The following is a 10,104-nucleotide window of genomic DNA, read 5'->3' as shown; positions in this document are numbered from 1 at the left end:
AGGGCAGGTCTAGATTGCTGTTGATTTACACAATTGTAGCCTAACACTCAGCTGTACTCAGGAGCTAACCCAACGCGTTTCAAAGATGGGATCCAGATAAATGAAGAACGCGTTTCCATGTTAATTATTAATGTGTAAGAGAACAGCAGAAACATTTGTTTCCTTAGAGCCAGGCACAAAATCTAGCATACAATTGGTCATCGATTCCTGCTCATTAGGTAGATAAGTGGGACTGGTGGACAATCTTTCAATCATGAATTTGATGTGCAGCGGCAATGATCTGCAGAACTTGTACTAGCCTTCCCCCCAGGACTTGGGGTGACAATACCCATAGGCAAAGAGTTCCGACACGAGCCTGACTGTGTTATTCCACCATATATGATGAGAAATGAGAACATTCTGTTGAAACTGTCGTCAGGAAGTCTTTGGTGGTGTTTGAGAAGGATCCCACGGCAGGGCTAGCAGGAGACAGCACGTTTCTTGCCATGACAGAGTGAAGGTTATGTGAATGGACGTGATCACACTGAGTCTGCCGGAAATCAACGTTTATCACAAGACTCTGGAAAATTTCCAGAAAAACAGGCCAGAGAAATGTATTCACAGAAAGGTCATACATTTCTTTTTAAAAGGCAGGATGAGCTTATCATTAAGTAAACCTAAATGATTTCTTTGATTTATGGAAAAAAAAAAAAAACCATCATCGAAACAAATTGCCAAGCTGCCCTTCGGTGTTACTGCGTACTAGTTCAGGGATTTTTAATCAGAATAAAGGGTCTGTCTGTGTTATGTCATATAACATTCTTTTGCAAACGTGTTCTTGAAAAATACTATCAATGACTCCCAGGTACTGTCCCTCAAGGAGACAAAAGAAAGTGTCCTATCAAGCTAAATCCATGGGACAATGGCAGTGTGTCTCTGGGATGTGTCCACATGCATGAGGAACTCGGGAGCGCGGAGTGCAGGACTCTCAGGTCCTCCCTTCTAGGTAGGGAGTGGGGAAGACACAGAATGGGCACCCCTACCAGTTATGCCCTGGATAGGATCCTCTCTTCGAGAGAAGTAAAAGACAATCTGCGACGGGCATTTCATCAACTTCAGTCCCGGCTATGACTCAGAATGGGACTGGGAAATGGACCCACTGTCCACGGCGTGTTACTGTACACCCCACAAGCTAAGGTGGGGGACTGCACGTTTCCATCATCAGGGAACAAATGAAAAGAAGCACATGATCTCATGGCGTGTGAAAATGACACGAAATGCAAAGATTAGTGTTCCTACATCAAGTTTTATTGAAAGAGCTTTGCCTGCTTGGTCACGTGTTCTCTGTGGCTAATCCCGCTTTACAACAACCACGAGTGGCAAAGGGGAACCCCAGGTTCACAAAGCTGAAAGAATCTGTTTTCTATTCCCAAACACAAAACACCGGCTAGTATCTGGTCTAGCACTCTTGAATACATGAAGATTAGATTACGTTTCCAAAACTGTAAACTGATCTTCTTTTACTATCCTACTAGAAGGTGATCTGTTTAATATTTTATAATACAAATATTTGAAAATGCCCCATAATAAATGATTTCTACTGAGGAAATCCCAAACCACTAAGAATTGACTTAAGAAGGGAAAAGCCAAAAAGTTAAAGGAAGAGTGAATACTTACATTAAAAAAAAAAAAAGAAAGCTCAAGAATCTGAAATCATATACAAATTTATATATATTTATCATATATAAAATCATATACAAATATGAAAATATACAAACTCAGGCACGGTGGTCATAACGGAGGAGAAGAAACACTCTCTCAATTTCAGTCTCAGGTCTGAGAGTGATTTCTTAAGGGTCTTTCTCCCAGCAGTGCTATGAGACTATAGTATTAGAAAAAATACCGCCAGCAAGCTTCATGAAATAGGTTTTCGGTTAGAAGGAAACCAAGCCCATACAAATAGTCCCAAAGTTTGGGATCCTGGCCAAGCAGAGAGTAGCACCAAACCAACGTAAATCTCATTCCTTCATGTTTCGAGCTCTTAGGACATAAACCTAAAGCGGCTTGTTTCTCCTTAAGAAAAGGCTGGAGGGAAATTATCGCATGTAATGTTTTAGCCGCCCCCAAAAATCTAACGGACTGTACAAACTATTTCTTCCATCAAAGAGGGTCTCCCTTCCAGGCTGCTGTTACTTTCAGAGCAGGATATCCGGAAGCAAAATTGATGAATCGGCAAGAATTCATTATTAAAAAGCCCTTGGAAATAAGGAATGAAGAGAGGTCAGCGTGGTCACCGGCAGCTGACGTTTTCTCTTTAACGACCTAAAAGGACCTCACAACACAACGGTTCTTTGGAAACATTCAAAATCAGAACCTCTGGAAATCTCTCAGAATTTCATCTCAACTCAGTGGTTCTCGTGAATGCCTTATTTTATTGTGAAACAAGGGCCCTAAGTCAATACAGGAAAAGGAGTTCCCAGAATCTGGATTTTGTGCCTCTTTTTGCACAAAATAGATGGAAATTGGTCTGTCCCAAGGGAATAGCCACCTACACTTGTGCCTTCAATAGAGGCATCTCTCCAGATGTAAAAAGGCAGAAGAAGCCCAAGTACGTGACTCCTGCCTGAGTCGCAACCTTGAACTCCTCCTCAAAAGAGGAAACAAACTGGAAAGAACACGAACTCAGTCCTTGCGAGTAGATCATCAGCTCTTACAAATGAACAGACGGTCCTCTGGGTGTACTCACTCAACGTCGTCACGTCATCCTGGAGAAGACTCAGCTCTTTGTGAGCTGAACAAAACACAGAGGTATTTTTTTTTTTTAAAGTAAATATATGTCTTGAGCGGGGGCCCCGATGAGACACGGGGACCATTTACTGACAGAGGATTTCAGAATGGGATGACTGGAGGTCTCCCCGCAGGTCACTCTCTCATCCTGAAGATCAGAAGGTCTTTGTAGGACTGGGACGCAGCGGCCGTGCTTGGAAGGGATGCCTAACCATCCATTCTGAACGGACGGGCAGTCTTTTCTGAAAATGACCTTGAGGGGCGTCTCACAGGAAGATTGTAGCCGCGTCACCCCCGCCACCGAGGCAAACTGCAGCAGGACTGGAAATTCCAGAGAACAAACACAGGCGAGCAGCCCCAGGTAAAGTAGAAACGCGGAAGCAGGCTCAATCAGAAGCTACATGTGAAACACAGACTTGAAAGTCAAGCTGATTTATCCCATGACTCCCCATGGAATAAGCCCCCTGATTCAGTCCAGCGACACTGTTCTGCTCTGTGTCATGTCCAACGCTTCCCTCGTCAACACCCTGGGCCACTCATTGCCTTTATGGAACAGGTGCATGCCAGGAAAGGCATGTCATTTGTATGAACACTGCATTGACATGATACTATAGCTAATTTATACAAGACACTCTGTTCTTGAAATATTGTGGTTCTACCCACTGATATTTATCAATATCATGCAAGATATTAGATAAATCAATTAATATGTGTGGCGTGATCTCAATGCTACCACTGACCGACTCCATGTCCATATTATGAACTGTAACGTGGAAACGTTATATCTCATAACTCAGTCGCCAATTATCAAATACGTCCTGATAATTATCAACAACACCATAATTCCTAAGGATGAATTGCCAAATTGTTTTTTTATCTACTCAACAGGATCTTTATAAAAACAGGCTAAATTTTAGTCTTCACAAGGACTAGAATGAACTTATAATATTATACACCTAACTTACTATTGATTACAAGTATACATATATTTTCTTTTTTGTTTTTGTTTTTTTTTTTGTTTGAGGTTTTATTTATTTACTTGACAGACAAGATTACAAGCAGGCAGAGAGGCAGGCAGAGAGAGAGAGGGAAGCAGGCTCCCTGCCTAGCAGAGAGCCCAATGCGGGGCTCGATCCCAGGACCCTGGGATCATGAACTGAGCCGAGGGCAGAGACTTTAACCCACTGAGCCACCCAGGCGCCCCCCCCGATATTTTCTTTTTAAAGATTTTTTCTTATTCACTTCAGGGAGGGAGAGAGAGAGACAGAAAGAGAGTGCAAAGGCATGAGTAGGGGGAGGATCAGAAGGAGAAGGAGAAGCAGACTCTTGCTAAGAAGGGTGCTTGATGGGGGGCTCAAACCCTGGAACCTGGGATCGTGACCTGAGCAGAAGGCAGTCACTTAACCAACTGAGCCACCAGGCAGCCCAGATAGGATGTTTCTTAAGGAAAAAGAAAAAAAGTCATGTCTCCCTAGAGCAAATTTATTAAACATTTAATTCAACACTCATTCGTGATACTGACCGTCCGTGACATAGGAAAAGTAAACATCTTACCTAATGAAGTACTACAAACGTCGAGTTCATAACAAGTGTAAGACAGAATCATTTCTATTGTATTCTGCATGGGAGATATATAGATATAGAATATAGATATAGAATAGAATAGATACAGAATAGAATGTAGATATAGAATAAAATAATGCTTTATTTTGGCATTAGCCAAAAAGGATAAGGATAAGAAAGAAAAATGAAGGCCACGGCTTGTGGATGAAATAATCGCCTTGTGGAAAACCCAAAATAATCCACGGGCCAAGTACTGAACAGATGCGAGAACAGTTCAAGTTGGGCTACCATACGATCAATATACAAGTTATATGATATTTAATGAGATGAGAAATTACTTAGAATGAATATATATATTTTTTAATTATGGTTAATCATAAGACCTATGGTACTTAGGGGCACCTGGGTGGCTCAGTTGGTTAAGCATCTGCCTTCGGCTCAGGTCCTGATCCCAGGATCCCCATACTGAGCCCTAAGTCAGGCTCCCTCCTCAACGGGGAGTCTGCTTCTCCCTCTGCCTACAGCTCTCACTGTCTGTGCTCTCTCTCTCTCTCTCTCTCTGTCAAATAAATAAATAAAACCTTAAAAATAAAAATCTATGACACCTAGTAAAGTTAAACCTGGAAGACGTTTATAGAAAAACATGGTAAGGTAGCCTTCATACAGTCGATAGTCGATTATAATTGTTGGTTCAAACATGGACAGGTCACCATCGGAAAAGAAAGAATGAGCTAGTCCAGAAATATACAAATCCATGTGTGGAAACACAACATAATATAGAGGCAGCACCACAGATTGTGCACAAACAGAGGGACTCATCACTCAGTGTGATGGGATAATTGGTGATGAATAGAAAAGAAAATAAAGAACATGGACTTACCCCCTCACATCTAAAATAAACTTCACTACTGACAGACGAGGAACGTGAAAAGGAAACCTGTAAGAAACGTTTATGAGAAAATATATGGTAATGTTTCTCTGGGAAAGGAAAATATTTCTTGGACCTAATCCATCAGGAAATCCCCCAATATTCTAAGAGGCGGGCTGTTCTGCCGGGAGCATTTATTGGGTTACCTTCGGATTTAAAAAGCACATCTGTGCATATGATTAAAACAACCTCACTGTCTCCATAAAATCGTGTTCCATTAAGAGCAAATGCCTGCCTCCTTCGTCCAAAGTTTCCAAGTTTCCCATGGACAAGTTCTAGCTTAGTGAGATGTTGCAGAGCAATTTTGTAAATTGAGTTGGTGAACTTGACCCGGAGTTCCTCTGAAGAATTGGGTTTTGATGAATGAACAATCAGATTAAGGTATCTGCATCATCCTCTGTTCATCTACAATTATTCAAACTTAAAATTGCCCAAGGCCCTTATGACCCTTCCTCTTGAAATGGGCCGTGGTCAACCAGAATGTTTCCCTGGCACACATCTGGGAAAATACAAAGCTTCTGTTTGTGACGACGGTGTGGAGGACGGCAGAGTCCCTTCGCGATTCAACTATGAGGGGAATAAAAAACAGCTCTGAAATCATCGTCTGTTTAAGCTACCTACTTGCAGCAGTCTTTGAAGAGATTATTTTAGTCCACAAGCCATACATTTTTTTAAAAACACACCCTAGGAAAGAAATCTGGGCGTGCGCACCACGGATGTACACAGATAAATGACTGTGTTCCCAGAGTTTTCTAATTGGGATGCTGTAAACTAGCCAGACCTCTCCCAAGACCAACAGGAGCAAGATGCTTCATTCTGGTAAACTCTCCAGGAAAAATATGTTTTTAATAATACAGCCCTAAGAGTTCACTCTGATAGTCAGCTCCGCAGTGCATCTGTCATAAAGACTGCCTCTGAACCACAGTCCTCGGAGCCAGCTGAAGGGATAGAGGAGTATGAGGTAAACTTAGCAAGGCAGCCCTTCCAACTCACTCCCAGCCTACAGAGAACTCTTCGTGTACGCGTCCAAAGGCTCGCCCTTCTTCTGCCCCCAGAAACGGAGAATATGATTAAACTCTGAATTCTCTCCAACCTGTGCACGAAAATGACCTACATGCCAAGGTTACTTTGTAGGCTTCACTGAAAAGGTGATTTCTTGATCCATAGTTTACACCGTGGCACGGTATCAGAGAATGAGATTAGAAACCTACATCCCACTCTCTCTACTGCACGGGAAAATGTTCTCGTTCTGTACTCAGAGCTGCAAAGGAAGTGAATGACTTCTTGATTGGTCGAAAGGTAGATCTAATCCTTCCCACCAGATTAATGGAGATGATCACTCTTTTCCAACCATCCAACCAGAGCTTGATGGTGTCTTCCATTCTATCTCTTGTATGGCTTGGGCTTTAGGGTAAAGCCTCAGTCTTCATCCCCAATGCCCCAAGTTTTGCTTCTCAGCACAATGACATCCATGTCTTTAGGCAAACTATCAAGACGTCATGGTGCTCAAGAGAAGGAAGGCTTAGATCCACATGGGTTCCCTGAATATTCACTCTTCTCTGCAGCAAAAGCAACCTGTGTGGCCTGGCTCTTGGACTCGGTTATATATCAGGGGAGTCTATCCTGTTGGGAGCATGTGCCATAGGTCTCTGGTTTACAAGATGTACATGAAAGACTTCCCTCCCTCTCGCCAGCCTCTGGTGACCCTCTAACCCTCTCAGCACCTCCTATCTCTTCATTACACTTGCATAAAATTCATTCCCTACACGTCACACAAAAGCTCACGTGAGTCACAGGCCACGCCCAACCTACAGAGACAGGTCCTTCAGATGACGTGTCTGTAACCACGTGAGACTACGAGCCATAGTGAGAATCGGCTTTCTCTGATGGCTTGGTCATGGTCCCAGCAGATACCATGGAGACAAGATCTAGTACACTAGAGCATTCTCATAGGATCTCAATATTTATACAGCTCCAACCTAAAACAGTTGAGGGAAATGAGGATCCTGGTTTCTAATCAGTGCACACTCTTGCTTACAGTCTACCCGGAAAAAGGGGTAGGCTTCCCGGTTCATTTCCCATGTGTACGTCATATCCTCATTCAAGATGGCGCCAGGAAGCCAGCTCACCCTTAAGAACTGCTACAGCCTGAATGTTAGTGACCCTCCAAAATTCACCTCCCACATTCGTTCCCCAGTGCGATGGTATTTGGAAGCAGGGCCATTGGCAGGTGATTAGGTCCCGAGGATCGTGCCCTCAGAATGGGTTCAGTGCCGGAGGTCTCCCTCACCCCTTCTGCATTGGGAGGCAATGGCGAGACGATGACCATCTCTGGACCAGGAAACACGCTCTTACAAGACACCGAGTCTGCCAGTGCCCTGATCGTGGAGTTCCAGCCTCCAAAAAATGAGAAATGGATTCTTACGTATGAAACCTCAAGTCCATAGTATCCATTACAGCAGCGCAAAAGAACAAAGACGGGGGCAGAAATTCTCACGTCACCACGGAAGAAGCCCGATTTGGCCAGACGTTGCTGTTGAAATGTATTATTCAAGTGACCTGAGAACCAGATCAATGAAAACAAAAACACTGTCCTAGTTCGTCACACTTCCTTTAGCAAGAACGCAGAACATGTCACCCAGTCGAAGAACACTCCCTGAGTTTCAAGCCAATTTCATCTCCTGTCTTCTCCACGCTTTGATTTACTGTTTAACAACTGTTTAACAACGCCACACCATAGCAACACGGACCCGCTGGGGCGGTCACGTGATACTCCACACCGTTCCTTGAACCTGCACAGGAACCCTTTCCCACGACGACACTCAAAGAGGCGTTCAGTACAGGGTTCGGTGAGCTCAGCGTAGTTCATGGAGGACCAGGCTTGGGAACGGATGACTTACCCATTTTCAGGTCCCTGGGAGTCTTATTGTTGGACCCGTTGGAGCATCTCAATTCAGGGGCTGCAGGGCAGGGATGTTGAGTCTAGACGCACAGAATGGTCATGAACAGAATCACAGACTATCCACGTAAGCCCAATATTGTGAGGTCATAAGAACAAAAACGAAAGAAAAAGTTGCCCGATAGGAAGTACGGGATCCTTGACAAGGCTGTGAGACAGAGGGCCCCCACAGTGAGGTCTGTGGTTCAGGCCACATGATCCGTCCACGGAACAGCATCTGGTCAGTAGAAAGACTTCAACCCGCCAGAGGCAAGAGGATGCTGCGCCCAGCCCTCTCGCTCTGATTTTAACTAAGGCTCTGGATTCCTCTTCTGGTTGGGTGAATGCAGGGTCCCAGAGTGGCTGCATGCATGCCAATCTGTTAGGGCAACTAAGGGGAATGGGAACTGGTTGCTGCTCACGGAGAAACACACGTCTGAACCCGTGTGCAGAGCTGGCGATGGGGAATGGAGATGGGCAAGAAACCCACGGCTGGGGCAGGGCCACCGGGTGATGGGGACGGGCCTGTTCTCTGCATGACACGATGTGCAGGAATTACGAAAGTCAAACCACGGAGGAAAGCGAGGGCAGCCCACAGGCCCAGCAGGCCTTCTAGATAGTCACAAGGGCAGGGGCTCTGCCCCCTGCTAAGCTGTTTGACCAGCAGACAGCTGACCATCTCGAGGGCCGATTCCTCGCAGACGACCTGAGAACAGTCACACCAACTCAGCACAGTCTGTAGGGTTAGGGATGAGCTCATCACAGATCCCGTCCTGGACACGAGGCCTCTCCTCATTAGGGACAAAGAGGCACAAGAAACGATTCCTTTCTTTTTCTATCTTTCCACACTACAGGTCCCTTTGGTCTATGATTTCATAGCATACACCAGCAGTGGTGCAGGAACCCAGCTGGGTCAAATCAGGAATTGGAAGCATGTAGGTAAATTCGCTCAGTACGTTTTTTATTATTTATTTGACAGGGGAAGAGAGAGAGACACAAGCAGGGGGAGCGGTAGCAGAGGGAGGGAGAGAAGCAGACACGAACTGAGCAGGGAGCCCGATGCGAGCCTCTACCCCAGGACCCTGAGACCATGGCAGAGACCCTGAGACCCTGAGCCGAAAGCAGATGCTTAAGTCACTGGGCCACCCAGGTGCCCCTGCTTAATACATTAAACAAATATATAGTGGGTTAATTTCCAGCTCTGTCCCTGACTAGCTCATGGACACGTGACAATTTATTCAAGCTCTCAGAGTCCCCCCTCCGTCAGCTCCATAAAGGAAGTGTTTCAAGGTTTTGTGGAAATGCAAAAATTACACGTGTAAAGAAAAAAAATGTAGGTATAGATATGCACAAAGACATGTGTACCTATATGATTGCAAATACACACACACACGGTGCATGCATATTTGCAAACATACAAACTTGTCTGCTCACAGACGCGTCCAAACATAGACATATTATTTCATTTCCATGGGTTTTGTTAAAATCTCAGGAAGTAAGACTCTCTGATCTCTGTTCATCACAGAAAGTAGCCTTCTGTTGCCCATTATTATGGTGAATGTCAATTGTGAGTTTTTGTTTAAAAAACATTTTCCGGGGGCAGCTGGCTGGCTCAGTTGAAAAACCATGAGACTGTTCATCTCGGGGTCAAGAGTTTGAGCTCCATGTAGGGGAGGGGAGGGGAGGGGAGGGGAGAAGAGTGTAAAAAAGCAAAGCAAAGACGTCCCATATGAAGTCACTGGACATTGACCATTGCCATAAGCTCCTATCACACCAGATTACACAGTTGTCTAATTATTTCAATCCTAAAGGCTTGTATTGCATTTTCTAGGTCAGGTTCACAGTTTTCTATAAATTTTAGGCCTTCTGAATGTACAGCGTGACATGTACCTTCTATGACAGGTCTACC

The sequence above is a fragment of the Mustela erminea genome, chromosome X, assembly GCF_009829155.1.
Source record: "Mustela erminea isolate mMusErm1 chromosome X, mMusErm1.Pri, whole genome shotgun sequence".
In the NCBI taxonomy this organism is placed as follows: Eukaryota; Metazoa; Chordata; class Mammalia; order Carnivora; family Mustelidae; genus Mustela; species Mustela erminea.
The sequence above is the reverse complement of the archived record's forward strand: the minus strand, read 5'-3'. Positions refer to the sequence as shown.